Below are 11,337 nucleotides of genomic sequence, written 5' to 3'. Positions count from 1 at the left end.
GGTTTGGTAGGACCCTAGCATTGCAGGGACCTAACATCGCTCATCAAGCCATGCTGAGGCAGCATCCCCACATAGCAGAACTAGAGGGGCCTACAACTACAATATACAGCTATGTGCTGGGGGCTTTGTGGAGAAGAATAGAAAAAAGAAGATGTGCCAATCTTCAAAAAAAAGAAAATAGCAATCATCTTCTGCCATCTTGTGAAACACATTCTGTTTTCAACTAAAGTTTTCATCAATGTTTTTTATAAGGATGTCTGAGTCTATTTATGTTCATACAGGATGAAATTATAATTGTAGATACTATTTTTACACTACTTTTTAGAAACTATCTTTTCCATTTTTTTGTTTTTTGTCTATTTCATTTAGATTTAGAGACCTATGTTAATGTGATGAAATTATTGTAATTTTGTTTTCTTTCAGAAGTTCACCTTTTTTATTCAATTTCATTTGACAAATTCACTGTTAACCTAATTTTCATTTCTCTGTTATTATTTTTATTTTATAAATGTTTATTTTACGAAAAATTTGTTTCTATATAAATGTACACCTTTAAGAAACCACAAAAGTAAACAAAGCAGGGAGATGCCTGCTCATCTGCATCTTTCATTTGAATAAGAGAGCAGAGCACAATGAAGTAAACACGTGTATGACATCATGTCCTCAGGGATAAATCAAATGAATAAAGGAGAAGGTTTTTGTTGTATGTGTAGGATTTCATACAGCATATTGTGTGGATACGCTTGCATGTTGGATAAGATTAGAGTGTGTCCAGGACGTTTGTCACAACCAAAAGCTCAACAGTAACAAAGAAAAGATGCTACAAAGAAACATGAGAATAGGACCAGCCTCACCCACTGTTGGACCATTTAAAAGCAAGTGTGGTCAAATACATAGAAATAAATATGGAATAAAAATCAGATCAAGGGCCTGATGTGGATACTGTAATGGAGCAAGTAGAGGAATAAAAGCACAGTTAGTGTGCAGTCCCTTGAATGGAAGGAAACGTCAATAAAGACACTGGCTGCCTGTTCTCTCTGGATCTGGCTCTTCTGTTGGGCTTTTTGTTCAGCGTGCTTTTTCCTCATTAGCAGGAACTTGCCTTGTATGAAAACTATTCTTGTATTTACTTCAGTGGATAAGAAACCTTTTTGGCAAAATCCCAGAGTAAACATGGATTTTACATGTGATCCATCATGCATGGAACATGTAAGGCACAGGCATAATTTGCTATGTATGATGCACTCTGCTATTTTCTATTGAGCCTTATCTATCCTATTTTATTTTATTCTTACAAACCATAGTCTCACCCGATAAATGGTCCCTATCTCAGAATATGGAAAACATTTCTCTCTTATGTCCTCCATTCCTATGCTAGGATTTGTCTACTTCTGTTCTTTCTAACATCATCAGCAATTGCAGTAGGAACACTTCTCATTTCTTCATGCAGTATATATTTACTCAGCTACTATTCTCAACTAAACTATATCTGGGGTTAAAGGGTGAGGGGAAGGTATAATATTACTACATGCCTCAAGGTGTGCACAGTCTAGCAGCAAAAACGATGTGGAATTAAGTTGAAATTACACAATGATAGCCTCTCCATTATAAATATAAATAAATTATCATAAAAAGCAGTGTCCTTTTTATGTGAGAATGTTAAAACAAAAAAGATTCCTGAAGGAGATGACTCCAGGAATTCTGAAATAAGAGATGGAGTTATGAAAATAGAGAGGGGGTGAAAATTTTCAAATAGAGCAATGGGTGAGACTCCACACAGAGAGAAGCAGAGGCATAATGGCTCTGAGCCTTGAGGCTGTGGCATTGGTGAAACTGTGACTCCTGTTCAACTTTTACGAGATTAATGTGGGTGAGGGTGAAGCTGGTGGGTTGGTTAGAGGAGTCAAGCCTAGTGTTTGAATCTATGGAATTTTGGGTTTACTGTTCAGGAAGAAGTCACTGAAAGGAAGTTTAAGCTGGGGAGTTGGCTTATCAGCTTTGTATATAGAAAAATTGCTCTGAGTAAAAGTAAATATTGGCTAGAGTAAAAGTAAATACTTGTGATAGATGGAAAAAAATGACAGGGAACTGAAATAAAGCAGTGGAATTGGGGACCAAGAGGTGAAGAAGCAGTGGAAACATTGGAGAGGTAGAAGAAAAAAATCATCCAATTATCATCACCAGTGATAACCACTCATTACCAACAGGGAAGAGCTGTGGTAAACTTTTTACATATATTGGATAAACCTGTCAACTACTTTAGGAGGATGGCCACCACTATCTCCACTATTTAGATGAGGAATTTAACATTTAGGATGATTCCATTGGTTCTCTAAATTCAAACAACTACTATGTGTACATCCAATATTCAAAATCTGAGTTTCTGATTCCAGAAGCTTTGCATTTTATATCACTTAGAAAAGTCTGTTACCAAATTGTCTTTAAAAACCCCCACTTTTGTTGTGCTTCCTATTTCCTTTGTGAATTGTATATTTACTTCCTCTGCTCATTTTTCTAGTGGGATGTTCAACTGATCAGATGTCTTGATAATGTAAGGATATCACTCCTTTCTCTTTTAGATACATTGCTTTTTGCTGCTTTGTTAGTTATTCTGGGCATCAAGAGGTGATAACTTGTGTTGGAACGCTGCTGGAGCCAAGGAAACATTCTCCTCATCATGATCTCAGGGACCACCTGAGCTGATTAGATCATTTTTTTCCCCCAAAATGTCCTTTTCTTTCCTCTCTCTGTTTTTTGAACTGACTTTTTATGTTTCTTTAAATTCAGGACACACAATTGTCATATTATAACAAAGCCATTTGTTTACATGTCCATGAGATGCTTACCAACTAGAATTTGGGTACTATTTCTACATTTTTCAGGGAAAAGATAATCTGGTGTTGACAGAATGCATTGTATCATCATTTTCCTAATTATTGTGGCCGGGGTGAGAGGAGCCTGGTGGTAACATGACCACAGGAAGACACAGTGTGTGCATGTGTGTGTTGTGGGGAATGCATAGTTCTCAGAGCAGGGATACCTGAGCTCATATATTCCCACACAACCTTTAAAATACTGGTGCCAGAATATTAAACAACAAATAAAAATAAGGATCCATTTCTATACAGAAGATTCCCTGGAAACAAAATAATAAACTGAGATTAACGACATGTGATTGAGGGCCTCCACCTCTTTCCTCAACATCCTCTGACACCATCTCTCATCTAATTCCTTGTTGATCGTTTTCCTTGTGACACTGGATTCCGTATGAGCATTGATTGTTCTGAAACAAACATCTTTCAGGGAGTTTACTCTTGCTGTTCCCTCTGATGGACACAGATCTCCCAGATAAACTTTTTCCTCCTTCTTTCTCTTCCTTGAGGTCTCCCTTCAGATATTTGCTGCTCTACCTGAACATCTAGTGAAAAGTAACACCCCCTTTCACTCTCTCCTTTATACCTGATTTTTTCTTGGTAGCACATTACCATCTGATAATTTATATATATATATATATATACATATTTTTGTTTTTTTGAGGAAGAATTAGCTCTTAGCTAACATTTGTCACCAACTCTCCTCTCTTTTGTTGAGCAAGACTGGCCCTGAGCTAACATCCATGCCCATCTTCCTCCACTTTATAAATGGGACGCCACCACAGCATGGCTTGACAAGCAGTGCTTTGGTCTGCACCTGGGATCCAAACTGGCAAACCCCCGGCCGCTGAAGCAGAACATGTCAACTTAACCATTGTGCCACTGGGCTGGCCCCAATTTATATAATTTTTGTTTGCATATATGCTTTCTCCATTGTCAAACCGTTGAAATTATTGTTTCTCAGCACCCTGTGCTCATTTCCTAGAAGTTGCTCAGCCTCCAATATGTGACAGAATTTCTCATTAAAAGTATAGAATACATGACCTCCTGGAAAAAACCCAGAGTGCAACAGGAATTTCTATTCAGAGACAGCACTGGGGGTCTCCCACAGGAGGCAAGTTCCATACAGAAATTATAGGTATTGACGTTTTGAATGCAATATGTAAATTGTAGAATTTCAACTGTTTGCAATGCCAATTTTTGAGAAAATTAGTCATGTTTTGTTTTCTTTTCTGGTAGTCAACTCCACTGCATGGAATCAAGGAATGATACACCAATTTCAGAATTTCTTCTTCTGGGATTGTCAAAGGAACCAGAACTGCAGCCCCTCATATTTGGGTTTTTCCTTTCCATGTACCTGATCACTGTGTTTGGGAACCTGCTCACCATCCTGGCTGTCAGCCTAGACTCCCACCTCCACACACCCATGTACTTCTTCCTCTCTTACCTGTCATTTGTAGACATCTGTTTTACTTCTACAACCATCCCAAAGATGATGCATAATATCCACATACAGAGCAAAGTCATAATCTATGAGGGCTGCATCACCCAGATAAACTTTTTCCTACTCTTTGCTGGATTGCACAACTTTCTCCTTGCTGTGATGGCTTATGACCACTTTGTGGCCATCTGCCACCCTCTGCACTACATAGTTGTCATGAAACCTTGGTAATCTGGAATGCTTGTTCTGGTATCTTGGATGATGAGTGCCTTGAATTCCTTGTTACAAAGCTTCATGGTGTTGTGGTTGTCCTTCTGTACAGAGTTGGAAGTCACCCACTTTTTCTGTGAAATCAATCAGGTGGTCCAACTTGCCTGTTCTGACACCTTTCTTAATGACATGGTGATGCATTTTGCATCTGGGCTGTTGGGTGGCGTTTCCCTTACTGGGATTCTTTACTCATACTCTAAGATAGTTTCCTCCGTACGAGGAATCTCATCAGCTCAGGGAAAGTATAAAGCATTTTCCACCTGTGCATCTCACATCTCAGTTGTTTCTTTATTTTATTGTACAATCCTAGGACTGTACCTTAGCTCTGCTGCTACCCACAGCTCATATTCAAGCACAGTAGCCTCAGTGATGTACACTGTTGTCACACCCATGCTGAACCCCTTTGTCTATAGCCTGAGAAACAAAGACATCAAGAGGGCTCTGAAAAGAATCATCGGCTTGTCATTTATATAAGGAATGATTGTCCTGGGGCAGAAGAAATTCCCATGATTGCAGGACTCAAATCATCAGAGGTAGAAATTGCTATTCTTTGATCAGATTGTAGAAGTAGAGCTTACTCCTTCTATTTATTTCCTGGAATTTCCATTTATTTGAATTCAACTTCAATTTAAATAACTCACTTTATTAGGCTTCTACTCTGATATATAGACAGTTTTTCCCCTTGTCTATTCCCATGCATTCTAAAAGTTTTTCCAATCTTGAATCAGAAATATTTGAATTTTTTGTATCTTACATGGACAATTTAGATTTATTAAAATTAATTTCTTCTCAAATGACATATATCATGTAAAGTAATTTTTGCTAGTGTTCCTGAAGGAATAATCATGAGTTGTATTACTCTTAAGAAAAAAAATATGTATACTTGGTACCTAAATCCATTTATATAATTTTGTTTTAAGGAAAAATATGAAACCACTGGTTTTCACTTTGCCATTCTTTTTACATCATTACCTTAACTACCCTTCTTGATAATGTTGAGTTTAACAATGTTCCATTTGATCTCAGTCTATTGATGCTGATGCTATTGGCTAGCAATGCCTAAGGCTCTCACCTGGGCTCATATTACTTATGGAAAACCCCCACAGACATTTCCAAAACAGAGCTTATGCTATGGCTGGACCGGCCTTTGTGGTTCTTATTATAATTGCAAGATGCATCTCATGAATAAAAAATGGCAAACTTTCAAAAAATAAGATTTATTACTCACAGATCCTGGAGAGTACATGACATTCCCAAGGACCATGCAGGGATGTCTAAAGGCAAGATAGAAGGAGAGAGAGAGTGCATGTCAACTGGGGGCTCTGCCTCTGTTGGAGTACACAGGCAGGGTGGCTAGGGTTTTGCATGTTCACTCTTTACTAGGGGTTTTAAAACATAATAGTGGAGTCTCTTTAATAAATTGTGTTAGGTAAACTAGACAGCCACATGCAAAAGAATGAAAGTAGACCACTATCTTATACCTCACACAAAAATTAACTAAAAATGGATTAAAGACTAGAATGTAAAACATGAAACCATAAAATTCCTAGAATAAAACAAAAGAAGTTACCTCCTTGACATCAGTCTTAGTGATATCTTTGTGGATCTGACTCCAAAGCAAGGGAAATAAAAGCACATATAAATCAATGGAACTACATCAAATTAAAAATATTCTGAAGAGCAAAAGAAGCCATCATCAAAATGAAAAGTCAACCTACTGAATGGGAGATATTTTCCAATCATGTATCCAAAAAGAGGTAATATCCAAAATATATAAAGAATTCATATAACACAACAACAACAAAAATCTTAATTAAAAATGGGCAGAAAATCTGAACAGACATTTTTCCAAGGAAGACATATAGATGGCCAACAGGCACATAAAAAGATGTTCAACATCATTAATTATCAGGGAAATGCAAATCAAAGCCACAATGAGATATAACCTAGCACTTGTTAGAATTGCTATTATTAAAAAGATGAGAAATGATAAGTGTTGGTGAGAATGTGAAAAAAAGGGAACACTCATACACTGTTGGTAGTAATGTAAATTTGTGCAACCACTATAGAAAACAGTATGGAAATTCCTCGAAAAACTAAAAATAGAAATACCAAATGATCCAGCTATCCCTCTTTTGAATTTTTACCCAAACAATACAAAAATATTGATTTGTAAAGATATATGACCCCTTATGTTCATTATAGCATTATTTACAATAGCCAATATGGAAACAACTTAAGCATCCAGTGATGAAAGAATGGTTAAAGATGTGGCATATATATAGAATGGAATATTATTAAGCCACAAAAAAGAATATAATCTTGCAATTTGCAACAACATGAATGGACCTTGAGGATATTATGCTAAGTGAAATGAGTCAAAGACAGACATATACCATATGATTCCACGCATATATGGAATCCAAAAAACCACAACAAATAAAACAAAAGCAAATTCATAGATACAGAGAACAGATTGGTGGCTCCAAGAGGGGAAGAGATTGGGGGTTGGACAAAATGGGTAAAGCGGGTCTAATGTATGGTGATGAATAGTAACTAGACTTTTGGTGGTGACTACTTTGTAGTTTAAACAGATGAACTCTAAAGTAGCAAATTTAAAATTTACATAACGTGATATGCTAATTTTACCTAAAACAAACAAACAAAACAGAAGAGGGAAATTAGAGCATGGCGAGGGAAAAGCAGGGCCACTCATGTGTTCACATATCTGGGTTAACCAAGGCTTTTTTTTTTTTTTTTTTTTGGTGAAGAGGATTCACCCTGAGCTTAAATCTGTGGCCAATCTTCCTCTTTTTGATTGAGGAAGACTGGCCTGAGCTAACACCTGTGCCAATCTTCCTCTATTTCATCTGTGGGTCACCACCACAGCACGGCTGCTGATGAGTGATGTATATCCACTCCTGGGACCTGAATCTGGGCCACTAAAGCAAAGCATGGCCAACTTACCTACTAGGCATGGGGCTGGCCCCCACCCAAGGCTTTTTAAAATGGGAACTCCATGGGTTGGGGTGGTCTGGATACATACCTAGTAGCTCTGTCATACCACTGACAACGTATTTATTCAACAAGATTGTCTTTGAAATGGATGCCTCAGAAATCAAAAACTTAATTCCAGGGAATTACATTAAAATAAAATAGCTTACTGTGCCATACTTATACTAAAAACTTGCTACTGTGTTTTATAAGTGTTCTCCTGGTTTTACTGCATTTTTCAACTCGGTGTCCAGAATGCCTGCCATAATCACTGGCAAAATTGATTATCAAATGTACGTGTCTTAGTGGAATCTACATGAAAAGATAAATTTGAATAAATAGATTGACCTAATATGATCTTAGCGTTGGCAACCACCATAAATACAAGGAAGCAAAATTTCAAACCCACCATTTTATTACTATGCAAAATATTTCTTTTTCATGCCCTGCATGTATTCATTGAAGTACAGAAGATTGGTATCCACCAGTGAGGTGGTTTATTCATTGAGTTGAAGAATTTGTTAGTATATTTTATGTTGTAATACTGAATTATCTTTCTGTTTCTGCTTGAAAACTTATAATGCTACCTACAAATATGACTTTTTCAATTGCTCTACAAAATAGTTCACCTTTTAAAATATTTGTCATTAGTACAAAAGGGACAATGAATGAGCAATGTCAATATCATCCATTTCATGTCTACTTAACGCTCAGGAATTTCTTCATTCTTATATCAGAGGTTGATTCACAAGAGAGCTTGATATCTTGCTCAGTTGTGTGATTCAGGGTTACCAGTTCTGCAAACATTCACGTCCTTCCAAACTCTCCTAACTACCTGGAAGGGAAAGACAAGGTATTCATTTGTTAATGCAGTTAGAAGAAGAAAACTTGAATAAGAGAATGGCCACGAATGTTCTCTTCAAATATCAGATCATATGCCAAAAATAAAAAGCAGCAGATTATAATTATAATTTGCCCTCAGTCTTTTCACTTTGATTATTGGTATCAGTTAGCTATTGCTGTATAACAAACCATCCTATGTCACATGGGATACCATAATACCTTTATTATCAAATCAAGTTATATGCTGGGGAGTGGTTCTCATCTCTGCTGGGCTCCTCATGAGAGTGTAGTAAGCTGAGAATTTCTGCATTGTGTCTGAGGTTCATCCATGATGTTGTGAGAGGCTTTAATCTCTTCTGTTTTGAACCAATTCATGGTGAGTTTATTCCATTTTGATATCTAGGTAAATCTTCTATTTACAGAAAAAAGTGAGTTTATCATGTGAGTTAATGAAATTTAATTCTACTGTTACTACACTATTTATGACACTTTGCTTTTTTCCCAGTTAGAAGAAATATCTTCCCCCCCTCTTAAGTGGGAATCAGCTATCTGTGGTCTAGATCCTCAGCCGTGGATCATTAGAGGATTTTATTTAAATAAATTTTGGTGCATGCTTACACAAAATAAACTGCATATTTAAAGTGTACAGTTTGATGAATTAAAGAGGCTTTTCTATTTGTGTGTAATTTAAGATGGTGCTTGTAAGCTTCAACTGATTTGTTACATAATTTTTTAAAATTTAAGCTCCCTGAGCCTCAGCTTCCTTATTTCTGAACGTGATGTGGGAAAATAAACATAACTTCAATTGATATTGAGAGAAATGAATAAGACGTGTGGAAAATTGTTTTTAGTCTAAAGAATGCATTGAAGGATAAAGGTTCTATCTATCTATCTATCTATCTATCTATCTGTGTGTTTGTATACATTGTTCTTTCAAATAAGCACACACACACATGTGTACTCACAGAGACATATACAATTCCATATTTTATGTTGAAAGTAAATGAGAGGAAGTTGGAAGGATATAAATGAAAAGAGTGAATGTTTAAATTAATGTGAAATAAAATAATGTAGAAATATAGACACAAAGATTTAAAGTAAAATGCGTGACCTTAATTTTGATAATGAATTACTATTTCTATCTTAAGATCACAATAAAATCCTAGTCAGAACCATATTTACATTTATTCAATTAAGAATCCCCTGTAGCAGGTGATGGGGCAGACGATTTCCAAATCAATTCATTTTTTAAAAAAATTAATGTGGGTTTTCAACATAAAATGCTCTTACCCAAGGAAGCTAGTGAATTGAATTGGCTACCTTAATCCTCCCTTGCTATGAACAATAGCGTATTTAAAGGTACTGGGGATTAAGATGTGCACGTATTTTGTAAGCCCTTGTTCTACAAAGTATCTTCTGGGTGTGTATTATTTTGTTTCACTTAAGGACTATCATATAAAAGAAACAAGCACAGAATTTACCCCATACTCTGAAATGAGTAAATGCAATATTCCTTAAAAATTGGACGCTGAGATGCTTTTTAGTGCAGAAGACTTAAACTACCTACACCTGACTCTAACATGAAATCACAGCCTTGCTACTCAAAGATGATCCACCGACCAGAACTAAAGCATCAATAGCACCAGGGAGCTTGTTGGAAATGTAGACTCTCTGGCTCCACCAGGACCTGCTGAATCAGATCCGACATTTTTGGTAGGATCCTTGTTGATTCATAGGTTCATTGGAGTTGGAGAGTACTGGTCTAGAATAGGTTTTCTCACCTTTTACCATTAACACTTACAGTAGAATAATAACATTTGGGGGGTGCTTTCCTGTAGATTGTTAGTGTTTATCAGCATCCCTTCAGGCATTGCCAAACATTCCCAGGGGAAAAATCATTTCTGGAGGAGAGCTACTTCCCTAGAAGCATCTTGACAGAATTACAATCAAAGCTCATCACATACTTAGATATAAACTTTTGGCAGACCATTAAGCCCCACCAAGCCCCATTTGTGCAATGAGAATGGAGTTCATAAAGGTACTCCTTCATGGATAAAACATTTATAAAAACTAAATCTGACAATCTCTTTAAGGTGCTAAGCTCAGGTTACAATACATAAAAAGATCTAAATATATCTCTCGCCATTAACAAATATTTTAGAATGAGGGACTGAATGACAGCTCTTATGAGATTTGTAGTTTATGTAAAAAGTGTCATGAAGTACACTGCACCACATAATGCATGTAGTGCCCAAGTTTCATTATCAAAAGAACTCAGTCCCTCCCGACCCTTTTGTTAAAGGAGAATAGACATTGTCTGGAGATATCAAGCGCTGTGTCCCCACCACAAATCAATGCTTTGAAGATACGAGTGACCTAACCCAGACGGATTGCTCAGTCTTAGACTTGGAGAAAACTTTACTCCTACTGAAGATTAGGAGCTGGGAGATTTAGAGATCTGGAAGGGAATCAAGTTCATAGAGAAGGAGTAAAAGAAACCTGAATTTGCTTAACTTCCAAACTTGTCTCTTGGGAACAATCATTAAAAAAAAATGTCTTTCTTTCCAGAACAGTTTTCCACAGGGGATGCATGTTCTTAGATGTTGGAGTAGCAGGAGGGAAATGTGCCTAATGAGCAGATACGGGTAGCTCTAAATACCTTTCCATCTCCAGCCTCTGAGTGTGTAAACTTCGGCTAGATGAAGCATACTTTTGTTTTTTTCTGTTTGTGTTTTTGAAGTTCTAATTCTGGCTGGGGTCCAATTCTTCAATCCTTGCTGCTATTTTGTCTGGGGACAGAGATTTTCTTTTTTATTCAGGAGAATCCAATAACCCAATTGACCCTGCATGAGAATGTCAAACAGAATGGAAGCCAAGAGTATTTACCTGTTGTCAGCTGAGAGCCAATTCAACTTA

At 36.7% G+C, this 11,337-nt stretch overlaps 1 pseudogene; it reads left to right on the top strand.

Moving 5' to 3' along the window:
- Positions 1 to 4,125: 4,125 nt before the first annotated feature.
- Positions 4,126 to 5,218, top strand: LOC138917539 (olfactory receptor 7A17-like; annotated as a pseudogene).
- Positions 5,219 to 11,337: the final 6,119 nt, after the last annotated feature.

This window comes from Equus caballus, chromosome 14 (assembly GCF_041296265.1).
Source record: "Equus caballus isolate H_3958 breed thoroughbred chromosome 14, TB-T2T, whole genome shotgun sequence".
In the NCBI taxonomy this organism is placed as follows: domain Eukaryota; kingdom Metazoa; phylum Chordata; class Mammalia; order Perissodactyla; family Equidae; genus Equus; species Equus caballus.
The sequence above is the reverse complement of the archived record's forward strand: the minus strand, read 5'-3'. Positions and strand labels throughout refer to the sequence as shown.